At 41.4% G+C, this 20,627-nt stretch overlaps 2 protein-coding genes across 5 annotated transcripts in view; one reads left to right on the plus strand and one right to left on the minus strand.

The window, feature by feature from the left end:
• The window catches only part of SORBS2 (sorbin and SH3 domain containing 2), a 221,302-nt gene extending 215,890 nt beyond the window's left edge, over nucleotides 1–5,412 (minus strand). For 2 of the 4 annotated variants that reach the window (XM_053216307.1, XM_027077169.2), the window contains exon 1: nucleotides 4,839–5,405. The gene's annotated coding sequence lies outside the window, so the exon portion shown is untranslated. Of the gene's footprint in view, nucleotides 1–4,838 lie in introns of all 4 variants that reach the window. The other 2 variants (XM_053216306.1, XM_015080392.3) reach the window with 2 other exon arrangements.
• The window catches only part of CB1H4orf47 (chromosome B1 C4orf47 homolog), a 533,217-nt gene that overhangs the window by 374,103 nt on the left and 138,487 nt on the right, over nucleotides 1–20,627 (plus strand). The window lies entirely within an intron of this gene.

Consider the following 20,627-nt stretch of genomic DNA (forward strand, 5'->3'; position numbering starts at 1 on the left):
GTCGGACGCTTAACCGACTGCGCCACCCAGGCGCCCCTAAGTAATGCTTTTTAAAGGTGCATTATCAACGCTAGACATATGCCTACCTGACCTGCATGGGGAAGGTGGAAACCACTGTCTTTTGGCTAAAATTCCTAGCTGGTGAAATAGACATTTCTGTGTTGAAGACTAGGAGACAAGAAAGTATAGTTCCAGATGGCTATGTCATGCTGTTAAAACTTAAGAAAAAAAAAAAAAACACCACGAACAAGGAAACTTGTCTTTGCTGGTTCTCTGTCACTTAAATAAGATGGTCTTAATTAACTTTAAGCTGGAATAAGAGTTCTTAATTGTCAATATGGGAACTCGGTAGCTATGGAGGTGTTTCCTTAAGGCTAAAGGCATATGTCTTAACTTTTTCAGAAATGAGGTAAAGAGATTTGGAAAATCACCATACAGTTTTTTGCAGTGATCATTTAGAATTTGGTATACATATCCATAAAGAAATCATTAGTTTGGGGAACATTTTGAGAAAATAGCTAATACAATAAAATATTATAATACTTTATTATAAAATGCAACAAGAACAGACTCATTTTAATATCAAATGTAGTTATAAATAATTTAGGCCTTCAAAATATAACTTACTTAAAATAGAAAATACTAAAAATGATGTAGAAATACTACAGAATCACGTTTCCTGAAGTCTAATTACTATGGACAATTTAAAATAGCTGATTAAATGTGCTTAGTTCTTTAAGATGAATAGAACCGATGTCATCTTATACTTTTATTTAATTAGCATGCTATACATTAAAATCAGCTAGAAGATAGCCAAAGTAAGCCTTAAAAGGACAGCATGACAATTAAGAGTTGCCATTTATTTTATACTTATTATAAAAGTCAATGCTGAATCATAATGTGAAAAAGTGCAGAAACCTGAATTTTTTAAAAAATTTTTTAATGTTTATTTATTTTTGAGAGAGAGAGACAGAATGTGAGTGGGGGGAGGGGCAGAGAGAGAAAGGGAGACACAGAATCCAAAGCAGGCTCCGGGCTCTGAGCCATCAGCACAGAGCCCAATGTGGGGCTTGAACCCATGAACTGTGATATCATCACCTGAGCCAAAGTCGGTCGCTCAACTGAGCCTCCCAGGTGCCCCTAGAAACCTGAACTTAAGTGATTTTTCTAAATATTTTGATTTCTATTTCAAACATTTGGATATTTGAAACTTCCTAATCTTTGCTAATTTATGTACAAATTTCATATAATATTAAATACAACTTTTGCTTTCAACATGGTTATTGTGGACACAAAGTAATATACATTAAATTCTTCTTAGTAAAATTCCTAATCCATTCTTATTTTTGATTACAGCATTGTGTCAACTTTTTCATAAAAAGGCTATAAACCTTTAGGCCTAACTAAAAAAATGATTATCATGCCATATAGTATAGTAAAAGTGTGGGAAGTCTGTATAACCAGAAGTATGTGTATATTAACAGAGATACTAACAGGTTCACCCAGGAGCCCAAGTTGTAGCCTAATGTAAGCCTAACGTAACCAGTGATTACCAGTAATCATTTAGGCTTATTTAGGAAAATTAAAAGAAATTCTGCAATTATAGGTTCTATGTCAATTACTTGGTCTCTTTCCAGTTCATGACCTCTACTTTCTTCCAGCTTCAGTATGAAAAATAATTCCATAAGTATCTTCGTTATAATTATCAATTATCAGCAATTCAATATTAATCTTAAATGGTCTGATTTTAGAATGAACTTCTAATAGGAGTACTTACTATACTTATTTACCCCTGCAAATTCATAATACCTGTAAATAAAAAAACCCAGCATCTTCTAGTTACTAAAGCTTTCAAGCCATTTCTGTTTAAAGTTTACATTTTGTAAAATTATTCCTCAAAAATTGCTGATATAGGACATTTATGGCTTTTATCACATTGTGGCCCCGAAGCCATCTTTTCATCGTGAGGGAAATTAGAGACTCATTGCTACTTTTCAATATCTTGAGTTTCTCTGATAAGGTAGTATAATATATAATAGGTTTTCTGTTTTGAGATCAAGTCTGTATTTACAGTAACTAATACGAAAATAGTGAAGTTTGAGGTTACCAGGACAATGACTAAATGCCAAGTTCTAGACACTGGGCAAAGTACATTGATGGGTCAATAAAACTCTGGGAGCCTGTGAGCAGAGACGAGGATGCAGTACGGTACAGGGAGCAGAACTACAGACATAAGATTCAGATGTAGGCGAAGGAGAAAAGTGAGGAAGCATCTGGGGAGACATCCTGGCTACATTTTGAAGGATACATGACAGGTGGCTGCCACTTTGGGGAGATTTAAAGAAACGGCTGTACAGAGGCTTTGCCAAAGTTTGGTATCGTGGAGCACCTGGGTGGCTCAGTCGGTTAAGCGTCCGGCTTTGGCTCAGGTCCTGATCTCAAGGTTCATGAGTTGGAGCCCTGGCGTCAGGCTCTGTGCTGACAGCTCAGAGCCTGGAGCCTGCTCGGGATTCTGCGTCTCCCTTTCTCTCTGCCCCTTCCCTGCTCGTGCCCTCTCTCTCTCTCCAAAAAACCAAAACAAAAAACAACATTAAAAAAAAAGTTTGGCATAGTGCATTTGGGAAATTACAAAGTATTTGATATTGCTAGCAAGTGATCTGGGAAGTGGCAGAAAGTAAGGATACGTAAATAGACAAAAGCTAAGGGGTGGTTTATGAAAGATAGGTATTACATCTCTGTATGTGGTTCTTAAAGTTGTTGAATTAATAACTGTGTAGATATGCCATGCACCAGTGGACTTAGAATGCTAATCTTTTGTAGCATATTGCCTTTAAAGGTTATTAATGTAGGGGAAAATAGCACAGGTATAAAGTTTGTGTGTCACCCCTCCCGTGAGCCAAGGGTCCCCTCGCGCATGGTGCCCCCGCCAAGGCAGAAGGCGCGGCAGCAGGTGCACCTGAGGTATTCCGCAGATTGTTCGTCTCACGGCCATTCGAAGAAAAACGAATACAAAATTGTTTTCTTGTTGCAGGTCTTTTCGCTGTGCTAATTCTAAGCGTTTTTTTCTTTTTGTGCAAAGTTCTAAAAGGAATTAAATTGGAGAGAAGCTCCCTCTACCTTTTATTCTGTTGTAACAGAAACACTTCCTTGGCTGATATTTTTATTTACAGAATTTAGCTCAAAACTAAGTCTGTTCATGTAGCTTTCCTTTGAAAGCTAAACATGAGTGGAGTACAATGCTATCACTTCCATTTTATTCCATACAACGCCTCACATGCAACAAATAGGCATTATTCCTATTCGTTCTCACTATTAAATGTTTGAACGTGATTCCCTAGACTGAGTTTGCTCAGTCTGTGTCTTTGTATCTTCCGGTGACATTTAGAACATAAGTTTTGAAAAATATTATCCCTCTACTTTATAAGTCACTTACTGGAGGGCTTTTGCCATTGCTGTCTCTGTGAAACAGGTGACGTACGCCCATATGTAGCAATAAAAATTATATTATACTTAATTAATAAAGGTGATTCCCATGTCATCCGTATTTTGGGGAAAAAGGAAGCAATAAAAATACATTTCTTAGGAGGAGCTCTCAGATATTCTTTATTTTACATTTCATGGTAGCCTCAGCCTTCGGTAGAGCTTTTTATTCAAAGCTTCCAACAAAATGTTTTGCATGAAATATTTTCAGTAGCATTGTAAACGATCTGATACCTTGGTCGACCAACAATAGAGTTGACTTAGGGAAAGCAGGAATGTTGTTGAAACTGAATTTAATCGTTATTTGGTCATTTCCTTCTCAATGCTTTTGATTTGACCGACCCATTTCCGTGCACAGAAACAGCTCTGTTCCTCAGACTCTCAGTCAAAGAAATACTCACTATGGGGCAACTCGTCCTGCAATCCAAAGTCTGTGCTATTGACAACAAACATCCGCAGCAAACGTTAGTGTTTGCAGGAGGTGTGCAGTGTGTTTGGTTTCGGTCTCTGTCTCTGAAACCTATCCGTTTGGGAGAAAAACTGGGCAATAGAAGAAGTTTACCGGCACATACTATATAGCCGTGCTTGAACTCAGTGCAGAGCTCTCACTTCCTTTCTTTCCTTGGATGCTGAGCCGGGGGGGGGGGGGGGGGGGAGCACAATGGGGGTGTTGTGCTCTGGGCTAGCGTGGCATGCGTGATACTAGGAAAGGAAGCGTGAGCCGCTTCCAATATCTACACCGTTTGCTTTGCAACTACCCTGAAGTAAATCAAACAGCACGCCACGACTCTAAGCTCAAAATAAGCAAGTGCAAAATCCACTTGCTGTTGTGACCTAAATAGGGAACGGAATTCCTTGATTGAAATGTATACGTGGGTGTGCTGTTAAGGGCTGTTAAAGAAATCACTTATGAAGCTTCGGAAATGCTCCATAATTTTCACACTGCTGATTTTCCATGTAGTTCTCTTAATATATGTCAAAGTACAGTGAATAAAAGGATCCATTGTGTATAAGGTAGAAAGGTTGTTGGTTATGAAGACTGTCCAGAACAACAAGCTGTCATGGTTTGTTACCACACTAAATATCTTAAACTCCGAGGCATATTGTAATTTTTTTTTTTTTTGTCATACAATTTCCGGAGCCCAAGTCACTATAACAACTCTGTGTTTCTGACACTATTTTATGGAAATGTGTGTGTGTATGTGTGTGTGTGTGTGTGTGTATGAGTGCGTGTGTATGTGCATGCTTCTCTGGGAAATCCAGAAAGCACAATGAGTGTAAATCTTTGAGGTTAAGTTTTGCTCCAAATTATTGTTATGCATTGCTTTAAAAAAAAAAAAAAAGGCAAAGAAGCTTACCTCTGTCAGTCAAGCAGATACGCAGGGACCTCCTTCCCAGCCTCGGTCTCAGCGTGTAGGCAGATTCTCTGCGAGCCAACAATCTGTTAACAGGAAGCAGGTACACCCGAGAGCGCCCGCCTGCGTTACAGTCCGGTGCCCATCGGAGCACACACCTGCTTCTTCAGACCTGCGGCTCATATGCAGCAGCCGCGCACAGGACCGCCGTTCGCAGATGGTAACGCCCTCCTTTGGGGTCACTAGTTTTCAGGATAAGCAGCTAGAGAGCAGCTGCGATAACATTGCAGGGGAAGCTTGCCTGCCCAAGACAAAACCCTCTTCTGCCGTCTGATAGCAGATATGCAGCATGATCGCTCTGCCTTCCACTTTCTCCAATCAGCTCATGGGAACAGCAGGCAACAGCTTGTCCAAACGGCAGCTCGCGGGCATGCTTGGCCGTAATAACTGCGTGCTAGCCTGCCCATTTCTTCTCTCTTCTCTGAACGGATCTTTCGAAAATGCTTCTTCCAGGGCGAAGCTCAGCAGAATATGCCACACAGTTTTCCATAAGTAAAATGGCTGGCCCTCTCAGCACTGCTGCAGACAGCTCATTGGGTTCCACTGGCTTTTCGTAGTCATGGCAACAACCAACAGACAGACTTAGACAGCAGGCATGGCTGATCATGTGCAGCACACCGACACAGCTTGTTAATTTCTTTTCACCAAACTCATCATTTTTCGCGGAGGGTAGCTTCCGGTGTCTTTCTAAATGTTTCACCGATAGCACAAGTGCTCTGAGTTTTCAGCTTTCATGAGGAACTTTGGCTAGATGAGCCAGTGCTCCATGTGAAATTGAGAAAGGGAAGCCCTTCTCAGTAGATGGATTCGGGTCTTTCCAGGTTAATAACATGTAAGTCACTGTAGAGATGCTAATTGGAACCATTGTCAAAACAGATTCTACCTTCACATCATCGAATGGGCGTAAGGGAGATTGGCAGATGTGGTCAGTTAGACTTTGTGTTTTTGTTTATTTTTATTGTTTAAAAAAATTGTTTTTTTTATTTTTGAGAGAGAGAGAGAGAGAGAGACAGACCGTGAGTTGGGGAGGGGTAGAGAGAGAGGGAAACGCAGAACCTGAAGCAGGCTCCAAGCTCTGTGCTTTGAGCACAGAGCTTGACCTGGGGCTCCAACCTACAAACTGCAGGATTATGACCTGAGCCGAAGTCGGCCGCTTAATGGACTGAGCCACCCAGGCACCCCTATACTTTGTGTTTTTAAATGATGAGCTTGTAGCCACGTGATTGAAACAAAGCCCTACGACTCATTATATAGGGCCAACAACAACCGAATCACATAAGGATATTTTATAAGAGGCAGCCTATGGATTTCATGCATCTAGTTATTTGAATATATTTTGATGTATTATACAATTTAAGATAGAATTTTAAAAATTCCCCTTTCCTATTGCAGAAAATGATTATAACTTATTTTTCATTTAACTATTATAACTTATTTAATTTAACCTAATTATAACTTATTTTTAATTTAAAAATACTTTAACAATCCAAACCAAATTAAAAACCTTTTGCTTTACACATTATCTCCAAAGCAGGAATAGATTTACTTTCTCTGTTAGATGGATCACACCCCATCCTTCCTTAAAATGTCACCCCCTTTGGGAATTTCCCATGATTAACGCTGTTAACCGTTTATATTTTCTGCAAAATCCCCACTCTTCTCTTCAATACTGTCATCAGTCTCGGTCTATGTGATGTATTTCTAAGACACCATCCCATTTTTTTCATTTCTAGCAACCTGTTTGAAAGAGCCGCGCTAACACTTTGGATTTGTAAATGTAGATGCTTCATTTGTTAGTAGTCATTGATTTAGTATTTTCCCAGTATTGCATCTCCCTACCCCCAGCGGCACGCTTGCCTTCCGTAGCAATTCACCAACGTTAGTATGCTAAGAACCCCGTGGATGCAGATTTGGTGACCCCATTTCCCTTCCGTCTCCAACCACATTCACGTCTGGTAGGTTTGAGCCACCTCAAGGTTAACAGATCTAGGGGATGGGCCTTTCTGCTTGGTACAGTCCTCGTGACTCCATATTGTTTTAAGCCGGCTCACCTGTTCTCATTTAAGTTACCTTCCCTTCAGTTATTTTCAGCATGTGGCACCTTGAACTTGCCCCTCCCTTCAACTTCCGCCTCATAATCCGTTCTTCACTCCTCACGTTTCAGTAACCTTGCATTACTCCTATTTCTTGCTTCCCTGTCTAGCAGATGGCCCTGCTACCTCAAAGCTTCTCAACCACATTTTAGCTGCCCAGTACCTTTGACCTCCATCCAAATCTGCCTTTTCTACATAATCTGTCAGCACCTTGCTCAAACAGACCACCCCGCCAAAGACACTCCCAGGCAGAGTACGCAGGGGCCTCCGCCATGCTTCTGCCGTACCTGGGATGTTCCTCTACTGTTGCCATACTTTATGCGTCCCATTGACTTGTTAGCTATGCCCTTCCATGTCTGACTCTTCTACTGCTCTGTCACGTCCCCAAAAGCCAACCTTGTCCACCCGTGTCTTATTTGCCGTCCATGTTTTAATTTTCTTTTTTTAAGTGTTTATTTCTTTATTTTGAGAGAGAGAGAGGGAGCAAGTGGGGGAGGGGCTGAGAGAGACAGAGATGGAGACAGGGAATCCCAAGCAGGCTCTGCACTGTCAGCGTGGAGCCCGACGTGGGGCTCAGACCCACAAACCATGAGATTGTGACCTGAGCGGTGATCAAGGCTTAACTGACTGAGCCACCCAGGCGCCCCTTAATTATAACTTTAAGATATTTCAGTATCTTAAAACAATTTGGACGAGGACCTAAAACACTGTCTGAACATGTGCTGAATGACTGGAGAGTGTGAAGTCTGTGTTTCAATCCACCTTTTCAATATCACACCTTTGTCAGTATTATAACTTCAGAAAAATTTAAGTGATTTTGATTAAATGTTGGCATGCTAAAAAAGTTATCACTCCTGAAACCAATATTGCACCATATGTTAACTAAAAAAAATTTAAAGAAAAAGTTATTAAGAAACATCTTAGTTCATTTTGTGTTTTAGGGTGGGTTTTCTTTGCGTTGTAGGTCCGAAAATGTCTTCATTCCACACCTACCTGTGACTGATTCTTTGGCTAGGTGTAAGAATATTTTTAGCCATTTTCCTTGGGAATTTTGAGGGCCTTCTTTTTAAAAAAACCTGTATCTTCTTGCGTCACTATGTCCCCAGATGCCACACCCCCAAAAGAGAACTGGAAAACACCCAAGCTACTCCGAGTAAGAGACTGGCAGGAACTGAGGCTAATTTCTATGTCCCGTGGTGCCCCTCATGCTCTCTTGAGTAATTGTTATATATCACTCTCTGTGGGGGAGCTCTGTTATTTCTGAGCCCTTTGGCTTCTTCACCTCCCCCAAGCCCTACCCCTCCCAGCTCTGGCCACCATGGCTGTCGTGACCCTTCTGGTTCTGCTCTACCTCATGTCTCTGACGTTCATTGTCCCTCCTAACTTGTTCATTAAAAAAAAAAAAAAAATTGCTAAATACAGATTTTCAGGGAACGAATAGGATTTTTCCATCTCATCTTTCTGAGCCAAATGAGATGCTTCATAAATTGCCAGCAGCTTTCTACCTAGAATGCTCTGTGTCAGATTCTAATCTTTGCTCCAATCAGCCATGGTAGGACACTTGGCATTACGCTGCTTTAAAATTTTTGCCAATGCAATAGGTGCGGAGTAATAGCTTGTTATTGTCTTAATTTGCGTTTCTCTAATTACTAACAGAATTACATATCTCTTCATGTTAAAAAAAAATTTTTTTTAACGTTTATTTTTGAGAGACAGAGAGAGGCTGAGCACGAGTGGGGGAGGGGCAGAAAACGAGGGAGACAATAGAATCCAAAGCAGGCTCCGGGCTCTGAGCTGTCAGAACAGAGCCCGACATGGGGCTCGAACCCACGAACTGCAAGATCGTGACCTGAGCCGAAGTCAGACTTTTAACTGACTGAGCCACCCAGTTGCCCCTAAATATCTCTTCATGTTTGATGCTCTTTTGGGTTACCTCCTCCTATACATTTCCTGTCCATCCCTTTTAGCCTCTTTCCTCCGTTGAGGTTGTTGTCTTCATGTGGAATTTTAAACAAAATGGCCATTAAAAGCATTTTCAAAAGTTTTATATATGTAAGTGTTATAATTAAATTTATGACATAATTAGAACTTGGTAAGATATCCAATGGCATGTCAAGAGAAGCCAGCAATTCCTACTGCTAATTGTTTTGGTTTTTATTCTTTGGAAGTGGGTGAAAATCTCCATGCAGAATGTTTTTTTCAGTATGAAAAATACTGAATACCACAGGCATCATATGAAGAATGATTTTCCCAAACAAAACCTAAGGTCCTACAAATCTCATCGCAAAAAATATTGGCAGCAGAAGTGCCTGGCAAAATTAATATTGCTCTCATGTTTAAAATAGTACATAGCACGAGTGGAAAAAGAGGGTCGAGGAGCTGGGACAGATGGAAGGAGGGCAAGGAGGCCAGTGGAGGGCTGTGTGCGACCCTGGACTAGGGGCTGGGCCAGGAACAGGTGCATCAAGTACATCATTGAGACAACTGGTGAATGTGAATGTGGACTGTATATTTGGTAATAGTGTTGTTTGCGTTTTAGATTTGCATAACTTGGTGATTATGTTGTGGCGTTAAAGTTCTTCGGAGACGTGTTGAAGTGTCACCTAAGTCATCAGAAAGAATAATAATGCGTAAAAGTATATTTGTAGTGTGTGTGTATGTATGGTATACTTTAGCTCTTGTAATGATAAATACATAGATGGATGGATGGATTTGTTTACTGAGGGCTAGCAAAATACAGGAAAACACCAATACCTGGTGAATCTTGGGTGAAGGGTATTTCTCGTTTATTTTACTCTTCTTTCCAGTTCTCTGTAAGTTGAAAATTTTTGTTGTCAAGGTAAAAAGCTCTCAAAAAAGGATTAAAATAAAAACACAAGAGAGTGTTCAGAACACAAACGGATTTAAGGTAAGATTACTTGACGAGGGCCTAACTATCAGAGTTAAAGCTACAAGTTGGTAAGTTAGGGACGAATTACGGTGGTTATTACCATTATGATTATTAACATTATTAAGAGACCATTTTGGTAGAAAGTATCGGAAATATTTTGTACTTTATTGAAAGAAGTCTGTTATTTTCCTGTATTTCCTGCTTTACTGTTATTAAGCCACTTATCCCTTGGTTCCCATGTTGAAATCCTTCTTAATCTGGTTCCCTCGCCACTGTAAAAATCAGCGAGATAACTGTTGATCAAAGCAACATGTTCTCTTGCAGCCTCACCTATCCCTCCAGCTTCCACAGCTGGGTGACAGTCTACCAAGGGATCCGGTCCCTGGGGTAACAAAGAAGCTCTTTGTACAACTCAGGGAATAGAATTTGAGCATGGTTTGTTTAATGGGACAGCACAGGCTATTATGAGGCTTAGACTGAATTTCTAATTCCTAGCAACAAATAGAATAGAATATGCTAAAGTTTGTTCTCAAATCTTGCATGTTTAGTTACGTTAGCAATGAAATGAACAATACACTGTTACGTAGGACCAAGATGGGAAGGGTGACAACTACGTCGGGCAGGATTAGAAAGAGGATTGGAATATCTCAGCAAAGCAAATTGGATTTATTTTTAAGATTCCATCCGCTAAGAATAAAGTATGCTGGGAAGCAGACTGACCCACAGGCTATTAATCAGATGCCTTCATATCCTCTGAGAGAGTCTGACCTTGATAAGAATCCAGAACGACCTTGATAAATCAGAGGTACCAGAAACCGAAACAAACCCAGCAGAGGGAAGGCTTCCTGGAAAACTACTTACTGAATAAATTAAAATGAGAAAATGATTACAGAAGAACAAAACCCTACCAAAGGGTGAACGAAAAGCCTATAAATGCCAGCCATATAAAACTGGTTTTAGAATCTGAGTATCTGTGAACACAAAAAATAACATGTGTGCACCACAAAAGAACATTGCATTAGCAATTACCAAAACTCACTTGGAGTCCTACATTCTCTCCAGGTGAAGAACAGGGACGATGTGGCAGGATGTACAGGAAGAAGATTTGGCCAGGCCTAAACCCGGAGAACTTGGTCTTGACCGGTTAATAATAACAACATTGTTTTAAATATTTCAGGTTTATCAAGCTCCGGGCTTATGGACGTCTCCAATCACGGTAGCTTACAAGAACAACTTTATCTTAAAATGGGCATTAATACGCGTCGCTACCAGGTGGGGGAAAAATTGTAGCATTAGCCCATAGCAAAAGAAAAAGCTAGCGAACGATGAACTCTCCATGCCCCTCCCACCGCAGCCCACCCCCAGCCCTGGTGAGCCCAAACACAAATATGTCTTGCTTGCTCCTGCCAAAGAAAATCATACGGGGCTTCTTTTTAGGCCTGCGTTGCCAGAGAGCCTGTGAGCAATATAGAAAAGGCGCACTTGCTCCCACGGAATTTGGTTGTTTATACTTCATAATGATAGGCTTGGAAAGTGACCTGGAAAGAGGAGGCTGCTTGCTTTCACTCCGCTGTGAGGGGCCACACTTTGTTCTCCAAGAGGCACTCTGACCAGGATCAACGGAGTGTATCTCTGGTGACCTTGTCCACTTACCATTGTTTCCTCTGGAAACAGTGACGCCCAGGGGCCTCCGGGCCGCGGTCATGGCCACGATGCCCGGTCGCACAGAAAAGCCTTGGGGCCCTGCCGTCACCGCATTATTGAATTAGTGACGAGACACATCAGCCTTGGCAAACACAACCTGGCCAGAAGCGTTTTGGAACAAATGCTGCCTCTTTCACCTGAGCCGCCGAAACGCATTATGAGGCGTGAGGTGAAGGCTGGGCCGTTTCTGCCAACTCTGAAGAGGCGGCCGCCGAAGCCCGCGGGAGCCACATGCGCAAATCTCACAGAAACGACAGCCAGAGGGGCTCGACCCCCTTTACAAGCACGTGGGGTTAGAATGGTTCGGTTAGAATTTTGACTTGCTCGTCAAAATGAACAAATAACGTGATGAGGTCTGAGTAATACCTGATGTGGTACATGTTTGAGAATCCGATTGCCTGATGTGAGAATTGGTTGAAACGCCCAAATGAGAAATTGCCCGATACGAGAAATGGTTGCAATGGCCAAATGAGAAAAATGGTTGAAAACCAACACCCCCCCCCCCCCCCCACCGCCCCAGACAAAAACGCCTGGATGTCGTAGATACCCAGTTAAAGGCCCACCAGTGACAGCATACACAGCTTGGGAAAATAAAGCATGTGATCTTGAGGAATCCTGGATGGGGGCTTCATTTTTTCCCGTTAGGATGATAATCAAGAATGGCAATTCTTTTACCACGCCTACCCAAGTCAGAATTCGTTTCCTTTGTCCTCAAAAGTAAGACTCGCAGGTCCTAGTCGCCGGCGAGTCACCTTAAACTGGTAACGCGCGAGAATAGTCTTGGACAATTTGTGCATCGAAGGAAGAAGATTAATTTTGTAAACAGTCCTTGTGGGTTTAAATTAGCACAAAAATCATTTCACAGCTAACTTACTGTGGGCATGAGGGTAGATAAAGAAAACTCTTCTAAGAGCTGATACTAAACTACGTCTTGAAGGGTAAGGGGGAGGACTTAATGAAGGAACGACATAACAAAGTCTGTAAACCAAGGGAATAGCATGAGCCAAGTCTAAGATACATGAGGGGGTTGGTGGCTGTCCTTTCGTAAATTAGGTGACATGAATGGATCCCCCGATTTTCTGACAGGATTTTTATGTGGATCACGCAAGGTAATATATGAAAAGGTTTTAAACTCAGCAATTATAAACAAACTCAGGTTATTGTTCAATCTTTGGAAACATGAGAAATAGTTTTATCACAGTATCTGTTAGGATTAGGATTGGCTGAGTATACGTGTATACCCAAATTACAGGGCTTAAACAAGACCATGCCTAAGTGAGAGACAAAAAGTTCAAGGCTAGTAGAAAGCTGGCCCCAGGGTCTCTGTTCTGCCATCTTTTGAAAGTGGCTTCTAGGGGCGCCTGGGTGGCGCAGTCGGTTAAGCGTCCGACTTCAGCCAGGTCACGATCTCGCGGTCCGTGAGTTCGAGCCCCGCGTCGGGCTCTGGGCTGATGGCTCAGAGCCTGGAGCCTGTTTCCGATTCCGTGTCTCCCTCTCTCTCTGCCCCTCCCCCGTTCATGCTCTGTCTCTCTCTGTCCCAAAAATAAATAAACGTTGAAAAAAAAACTTTAAAAAAAAAAAAAAAAGAAAGTGGCTTCTATCCTTAAGGCACATTCACAGTCTAGAATGGCTACTTGTACCGCAGCCATCATGTACATGTTCCAGGCGAGAAAAAGCAAAGGAGTGCAAGGGGGCACATTTTCCACTTGAGTTGGCCTCCTTTTGTTCTTTTTTAAAATCAAGATATAATCGACCTATCACATTGTGAGTTGACCTCTTGTAAAGAACCTTTCGGTAACTCCAGCATTTCTACTGATGTCTCGTTGCCCATTCCCAGTTACAAGTGAGGTTCGAAAGTGCCATCTTTGAGCTGGACACATGTAGCCCTAGATAAATCAGTGTTCTATTATTGAAGAAGAAATGGGGAATGATTGTGGGTAGGCAGCAAGCTCCCTCTGCCAGGTATCAGCCAGGGGTCATCAGTCATGTTTTGTGTCAGAGTGGCCCTTTTAGGAAAGATTCACCTTTTTCCTCAAGTATACAACTGGACTTTGAAAGCGACACCACTCACAGACAGGGCTTTAGGGCAGCCCAATGGCGGAGAGACAATGCACGTTGTGCAGTTACACTCTCCTTGTGCTCTTATTTATTTAAACTCTGTCTGTCCTCCGGGATTATGAACTCAGGAGAGTGGGGATCGTTTGTTTTGTCTTCACCCTATATCCATTGCTTAGCACAGCACCTGGTGTATAGAGACAGATATGATGAATGAACAAATGAATGAATGAGCCGGCGGGGGAAGTCACAGGTGAATTGTATCTTCCTCCAAGGCCATCCCTCGATTCAGTCCAACAAGCATTCCTTTATCCTGTACTACATGCCAAGAACCTCATCCGGTGTTAGATTACTAAATTACAGCTCACATTCTGGGTGGGAGAAAATACAAGTGAATAAGTAGTTATGTTACAATGTGATTTGCCTTTCAGTACGACTGTATCCAGGCAGTCATGGGAGAAGAGAAAATGGCTAGTCCCTGAGCTACATGAAGGGGCTCTACCGAAGCTGGGCCAAAAGGATAAAGAGGGGCTTGCTAGTCCGGGAAATCAGGGATAGGATTTCCAGGACAGCACAGAGACAGGAAAGCAAATTTGCAGTTTGGGGAACCCAAGCAGTTGAATGTAGCTGAAGTGCAGCCTGGGGCAGGCACAAGAAGAGATGAGACCGAAAAGGTAGTCGTGTGATAGTTTGCGAAATGCCTTGTTCTCCTCATTAAGGACCTTGGAGTTTGTCCTTCAGGAAACGGGAAACCACCATAGGGTGTTTGAAAAGAACAAAGAGGTGATCATGTTTGTATTTTAGGAGGATAGCTTTGGAACACATTTATGTAGGCAGTATATTTTAATGGAAGTATATTTTCATAGGGTTTTATGTTTTGATTTCTTTTGTTGCCTATTTTTATGAGACATTTGTTGAGCCCCTTCTTTATGTAAGGTATTATATTAGGTACCAAAAGAAGTGCCAACAAAACGAAGGACCCATAAATCATTAGATGTGCCAGTATTTATGTTCCACTAGAAAGAAGAAAAAACTTGGCCGGATGACATTGTCACAGTGTTCTTTTTTACATGAGCATTTTTGTCATTTGTTGAGAGAGCTCTTTTAAAGGTGATTATTTACATTTCATCCTCCACCACTGCACATGCAAATGAAGAAAGTGAAAGGAGTTAAATTATTCCTAAAAATTTTTTATATTCAGGGTTCAACTTTTCTGAATGATATTTAGATCAGGGACATTGGTATTCATGCTTCCCCCCCCTTCCCAACCCCCCCCCCCCAACACACACCATCATCATCGACTTGGTAATTTTCAAAGTTTGGCATGTATCTGAATCAGAAAAATGGTAATAGAGGCATAGACCGCGTTCCATTTCAACAAGCCTGGGCTTCTTGTATTCTGTGTTGCTATTCCAGAACATTCTAAGACCCTCAAAGTTTAAGAAGCCCTGCACTATGGCATCAGAAGAGTGAGTGTGTAAGGAGTACTTCTTAAAGTGAGTGTACCACTTATGTTTTCAGTATTTTCTTACATTTGGTGAGTTATGATGACGACGTATACACAGGACAAGGGTATCACAGTTGCTCCCAGGCTGAGAAATACATTGTTTCCTGGGCTGTTAAATTGCAGACAGTGTGCATCTTAGAATCATCAAGCTATGATATTTTCAAAAGTATGGGAGTTTTACAAAGTATGAAAGGAATACATTAAAGATAATGATTACTTGATGTCTATAATAAGGGACTGATTAATTAGATATGGTACTTCTACATGGAAGATGTTCTATGAAAATTATTTAAAAATAACTATGTAGAATGATATTTAAAAAATTTTTTTTAGCATTTAATTATTTTTGAGAGACAGAGACAGAGCATGCTCAGGGGAGGGGAAGAGAGAGAGGGAGACACAGAATCTGAAGCAGGCTCCTGGCTCTGAGCTGTCAGCACAGAGCCTGATGCATGGTTCGAACTCATGAGAGGCCATGACCTGAGCTGCAGTCGGATGCTCAACCAACTGAGCCACCCAGACACCCCATGGAATGATATTTTTAAAAGTGTGTTCTGTGAGTGGCTATTGAAAAAGGGCACCATAAGCAAAAAAAAAAAAAAGAGAGAGAGAGAGAGAGAGAGAAATCCTGAAAATCATGTCCCTTTCTTAGACTTTTACAGTGCATTTGAGCATTGAAAACTCTGAGAAGGCAAGGAGTTTTGAACCTAGAACTTTCTTATTTGTGGCATAAAAGATGTTCACGTTTTATTTATTTATTTGTCTGTTTATCTGTCTAGATATCTATTTATTTTACTAATCTCTACATCCAACATGGGGCTCAAACTCACAACCCCAAGATTACATGCTCTTCTGACAGAGCCAGCCAGACACCCCTCATGTTATATTTAAATAAACAGCAACAACAGTGAGAAAGTCGGGGCCTACTTTATGAGACTTTTCAAGTTCACATGAGACTAAAACGTGTTGGTCATAAAGTACAGTAAGAGGAGAGAGGACCAGAATGAATATAGGCATTATGTACAATGTTTAGTTGGTCTTTTTCAAGGTCAGATATTTATGGAATCGAGTTTTTTAAACACATGAGTCAGACTCATTTGCCTGTGGTTTGATGTGAAGGTTAAGTAGAGAATTCACTAAATTTTATCTCAAAATGTGTTCAGCCATTGAGGAGAAATAACCGTAAGTGAACAGTCTATAGCTCATTCCACGTATGCAGTCAGGAGTACGTGTGACTACTTAGGTCGTCTCGGGCAATTGCTTAAACTTCACAAGCTTCATGTTTTACATCAAAATGGTTCTGATGATAACAGGAGTCCTAGGGGCTGCTGGAACAGAGCACCACAGACACCACAGAAATTTCCTGTCTCAGAGTGGTGGAGGCTAGAAGTCCAAATCTAAGTGTGAGTAGAGCCATGCTCTCTGAAGGCCCTAGAGAAAGATCCTTCCTTCCCTCCAGCTAGCCTCCGGCGGTTGCCAGAAATCTCTGGTGTCCCTTCGCTTCTGACAGTATAATTCCAACCTCTTCTTCCACCTTCCCGTAATCATCTTCCCTCTGTGTATCTGTGTCCAAATTTCTCTTTTCTTAGAAGGATGCCAGTCATTGGAGTAGGGCCCACCCTAATTCATTATGACCTCATCTTAACTTGATCACATCTGCAAGGGCCCTGTTTTTAAAGAAGGTCACATTCTCAGGTTTAGGGGCTTAGGACATCAATATATCTTTTTGGAGACACAGTTCAGCCCGTAACGGTTATGATGTTATAATTGCCATTCTTTTTGGGGAAAAAGTTGTCAGTCTCTATTCACGGTTGGGTCTGCAAAGAACTGAAGTATGGCTAATTAGTCTACTGAAAGGAATTGATAAATGAATGGATCCCCAGGAAATTGGTGGAAAACATCAAGCAAAATGTTTACTTGGATGCTTTTTTCCTTTACTGATTTGCCTAGAAATTTCCTCTATTGGATTAGAGTGAATGTACCATTGTCAAATGGAAGCAACAGTAACAAAAAGGAATATATCTGATGTGTCAAAAAGATCCTACCAAATCTCTTCCAGATTGATTGCTTTTTCCAGAAGACTCTTCCCAAGTAACCTCGTCCAAACCCATACTTACACTTCAAAGTTCATCTCCAACTCCCCGCCCCCGCGTCTGGGCAGTAGGCAATCTGATGCTCAGCCAGGCAGATTTCTGAGATTGATCAGGCTTCTGAGTGCTCCCTACCCGTCAGTTTTTGAGAGGAAACATGTATGATTTCTTTGAGTTTCCAAATACAGGCGTTGCTTCTTTATTCAGACTCTTCGAAGATATAATCCTCTGGTTATAGGTCAAGTGGTTTTAGCGGTTTCAGGCCACCCGTAATCTAAAGTGGTTATCGCAGCTTTCAAAGGTGCTTAAAGTTGCAGAGAATTATTAGGCACACAGAAAACAACTTTTTATTTATTCATTTTGTTCTGTGTTTTTAGCGTATTAGAAATCATTTCTAATTTCAAAGCACAGTGTAATCATAGTCCATGTAATTTATTTAGCAGATTACTGTGTACCAGGCACCATGCTCCCAGTTTTTATAAATATTAAATCCGTTCCTCATAGTAGACCTTGCCAAGTAGGAATTATTTTTACTTGACAGATGAGAAGGCAGACTTTGAAAAATCATGACTTTCAAGGTCCGAGAATCACGTAATCTTTCTACTATACTAAGTTTCTTATTTAAGCACTGTCTTAATCGGTTGCCTATAAATGTAGAGACTCCTGTGGGTTCTGTTTGAGTCAGATTACTGCAAGTCAACTTAAAAAAGCAATGGCGGCATTCCCAAGGTGTTTTTTGTTTGCTTGTTTCTTTGTTTTTGCCATTTGTTTTGGCTAAATTGTTTTGATCATTCTCATTATAGTGTCTGCACCTTAGAATAAAGGTATTCTCTTTTGTATTGCTTTGGAGTATTGCACATAGAACTATGGAAAAAGAAAGCATTATCAGAATTCAGACTCCAGATTATTTTACTGGCAACAGTCATCACTTAAAAATCAAACTACAGAATTGCTCCTGACGCAAATGAAACAGTTTGTGTTTCCAGCTGTTCCCTGCACTGAGTCGAAGGCCACTGTGAAGAAGGAAGAAGAATGGTTTTGATTTTCTCTCAGATGCAATGACCTCGCTCACTTAAGATTTCCTCTCTGTGCTACCCAATATCTTCACCTAAAACTCCTGCAAAGTGAAATAGCCCAGGTCACCACAGGGAGCCTTTCTGCAGTTAATTAAACAAGCTAGGCTGAAAGCGTTGAAAGCCCATGGCTTAACAAGCCAAACAAGAATTTTACTCCAGCAAAATCAAAGTGGGGGAGCAAGATTCAGTCAGCAATATTTTAACCAGCGATACCTCATCAAACGTGGACTCAAATTCTTTTAAATTCGTTGCCACCTCAGTGCATTTAATTAACAACAAACAATTCTTCAGAACCAGGGTGATTTTGCCTACGGTTTTGCTTTATATTCACACCTTAGTGGACCTATTTTTTTCTTCAAGAGTAGCCCATCATGTACACTCACCAGGCTGAGGTATGTGCCTTTATTGACCATTTACACCTGTTATTCAGGTTACACCAGTCTATGATTAACGTAAATCCATGTGTCTGCATGTCATGGAAATCTTTCTTGAGTTTTCTTTTGAATAGTTTCTTTTTCTTGCCCTGTACCTTATTCATATATAAGTCATCGTGTCTTCATTCTAAACGAAAGAAGCTGATCGTGTCAGCTGGTATTAGCAAATTTATCGACAAGAATAATTCAGCATATTTGAAATTATGGCTCTCTTGCAAAATCAGGGCTATTAGCATGTACTACTTCCCCCCTTTCCTTCTAACTTGCATCGTTAGTGGGGAGAACAGGAAAGATAAGGGACGAATGAAATCACGCTAGTATATCGAACAAATACATTTCTGAGTTCTGTGATGTGCCAGGCACCATCATCGGGTGAAATAACATTAAAATGAGCATCAGAAGACAGAATTACCGTAAAATGTATCCCTAATTATATGATCATCAGCAAATCACCAACTGCATTTCTCCCTTCCCTTATTTGTAGGTTGGGAATGCTTTGCGCCCTTGCCCACTGACAAATTGTTATGAGGATCAAATGAACCTTTTTATTTGCTAGTATAAAGGACAGTGAGATGGAATTCAGCTTGCTTCCCTTCTCCACTGCTAACACCACCACCCCTGCCCCCATCACCGTGGTCGTCACCCTCATCGCCATCATCATCATTGCTGTGGTCTTAGTCTAGTTCTCCAGAAACAGACAAAAAGCAGGGGATTTACTGGAGGCGGTTTACTGGGGAGTGCCCTTACTTAAAATACCTGGGAGGGAGTGTGAGAAGGAAACTTGGACAAAGAGAGAAGGTGCACACTGGTAAAGTTTCTGCAGAGGCCACAGGAAGCTATGGTGCTGAGATAACCCTTTCCAGTTGTCCCAAGTGACGTCAAGGAGGTTGGGCCTTTGTACCCCTCTATCTACTCATTACATGCAGGCTGCCTACATGGAGGGCGTATAACTTCAGGTGAAGCCAGTTTTGAAGAGAGATGCAGTTGTCAGCCCTCAACAGTACACAGTCCTGGGGTCTGGGTGAACGAGTGTGCCTTGGGCCTGAAAAGACGATAGGAGGGATTGCTGCACCCACTAAAATCATCACCACCACCGTCATCACCATCATCGTCTGGGGCTTGAAATGGCCTTCCAGGAGTCCTTGGGGACACAGTCATTTCATTTCTCTTCTCCAACACAACAAAGAAAGAAAAGATAGAGTTGCCCTGATAGGTAAGCATCAAATTATAGCTGAACCCCAGGAGCATCTTAGGAAGGCAAGGAACTATGCTCTACCTGCAGTGATGGCAAGATCACATCCTACATGGCCCAAGAAGCAGACACATAGCATAGTGCAGCAATTCCAAACCAAGTATCTCTTGTCTCCACATTGATCACTCTTCAATTTCCATTTCTTTCATTGAATGATAGTTCTCAGGTCGAGAGAGGGCCTTGCAGGTCAGTTGATGTAAGTGCTGCCCTGGGGTTGAGTTCTCCTTAGCGACCCTGACAAGTGCTATCCAGTCTTTACCAGGTGGATCAGCTCCAGCAATGAAGGCTCTACATTCCCAGGCAGCCTATTCTGTTGTCAGGGACTTCTCCTTATATTAGTGGAATCTGCTTTCTTCGTTGGTCCCATTGCTATGCTATGGGATAACAGAATAGATTTAATCTATCTTCCATATGTGCCATACACATTTTCTCCTTAAACTAAGTGTGCTTAATTCCCAAAACTTGTTCTTAATCTGTAATAGTTTAAAAGTGTATACCTGGCCTCTATCCTTTGAATATCTTCTTTTTTGTTTTGTTTTGTTTTGTTTTAAACTGTGAAGATTGCTCCAAGTTTTCTCTAACTCATGAAAAAAAGGATGCGACGATCTTCATTCTTGCTAATGGGTCTCTA

Source organism: Acinonyx jubatus, chromosome B1, assembly GCF_027475565.1.
Source record: "Acinonyx jubatus isolate Ajub_Pintada_27869175 chromosome B1, VMU_Ajub_asm_v1.0, whole genome shotgun sequence".
In the NCBI taxonomy this organism is placed as follows: domain Eukaryota; kingdom Metazoa; phylum Chordata; class Mammalia; order Carnivora; family Felidae; genus Acinonyx; species Acinonyx jubatus.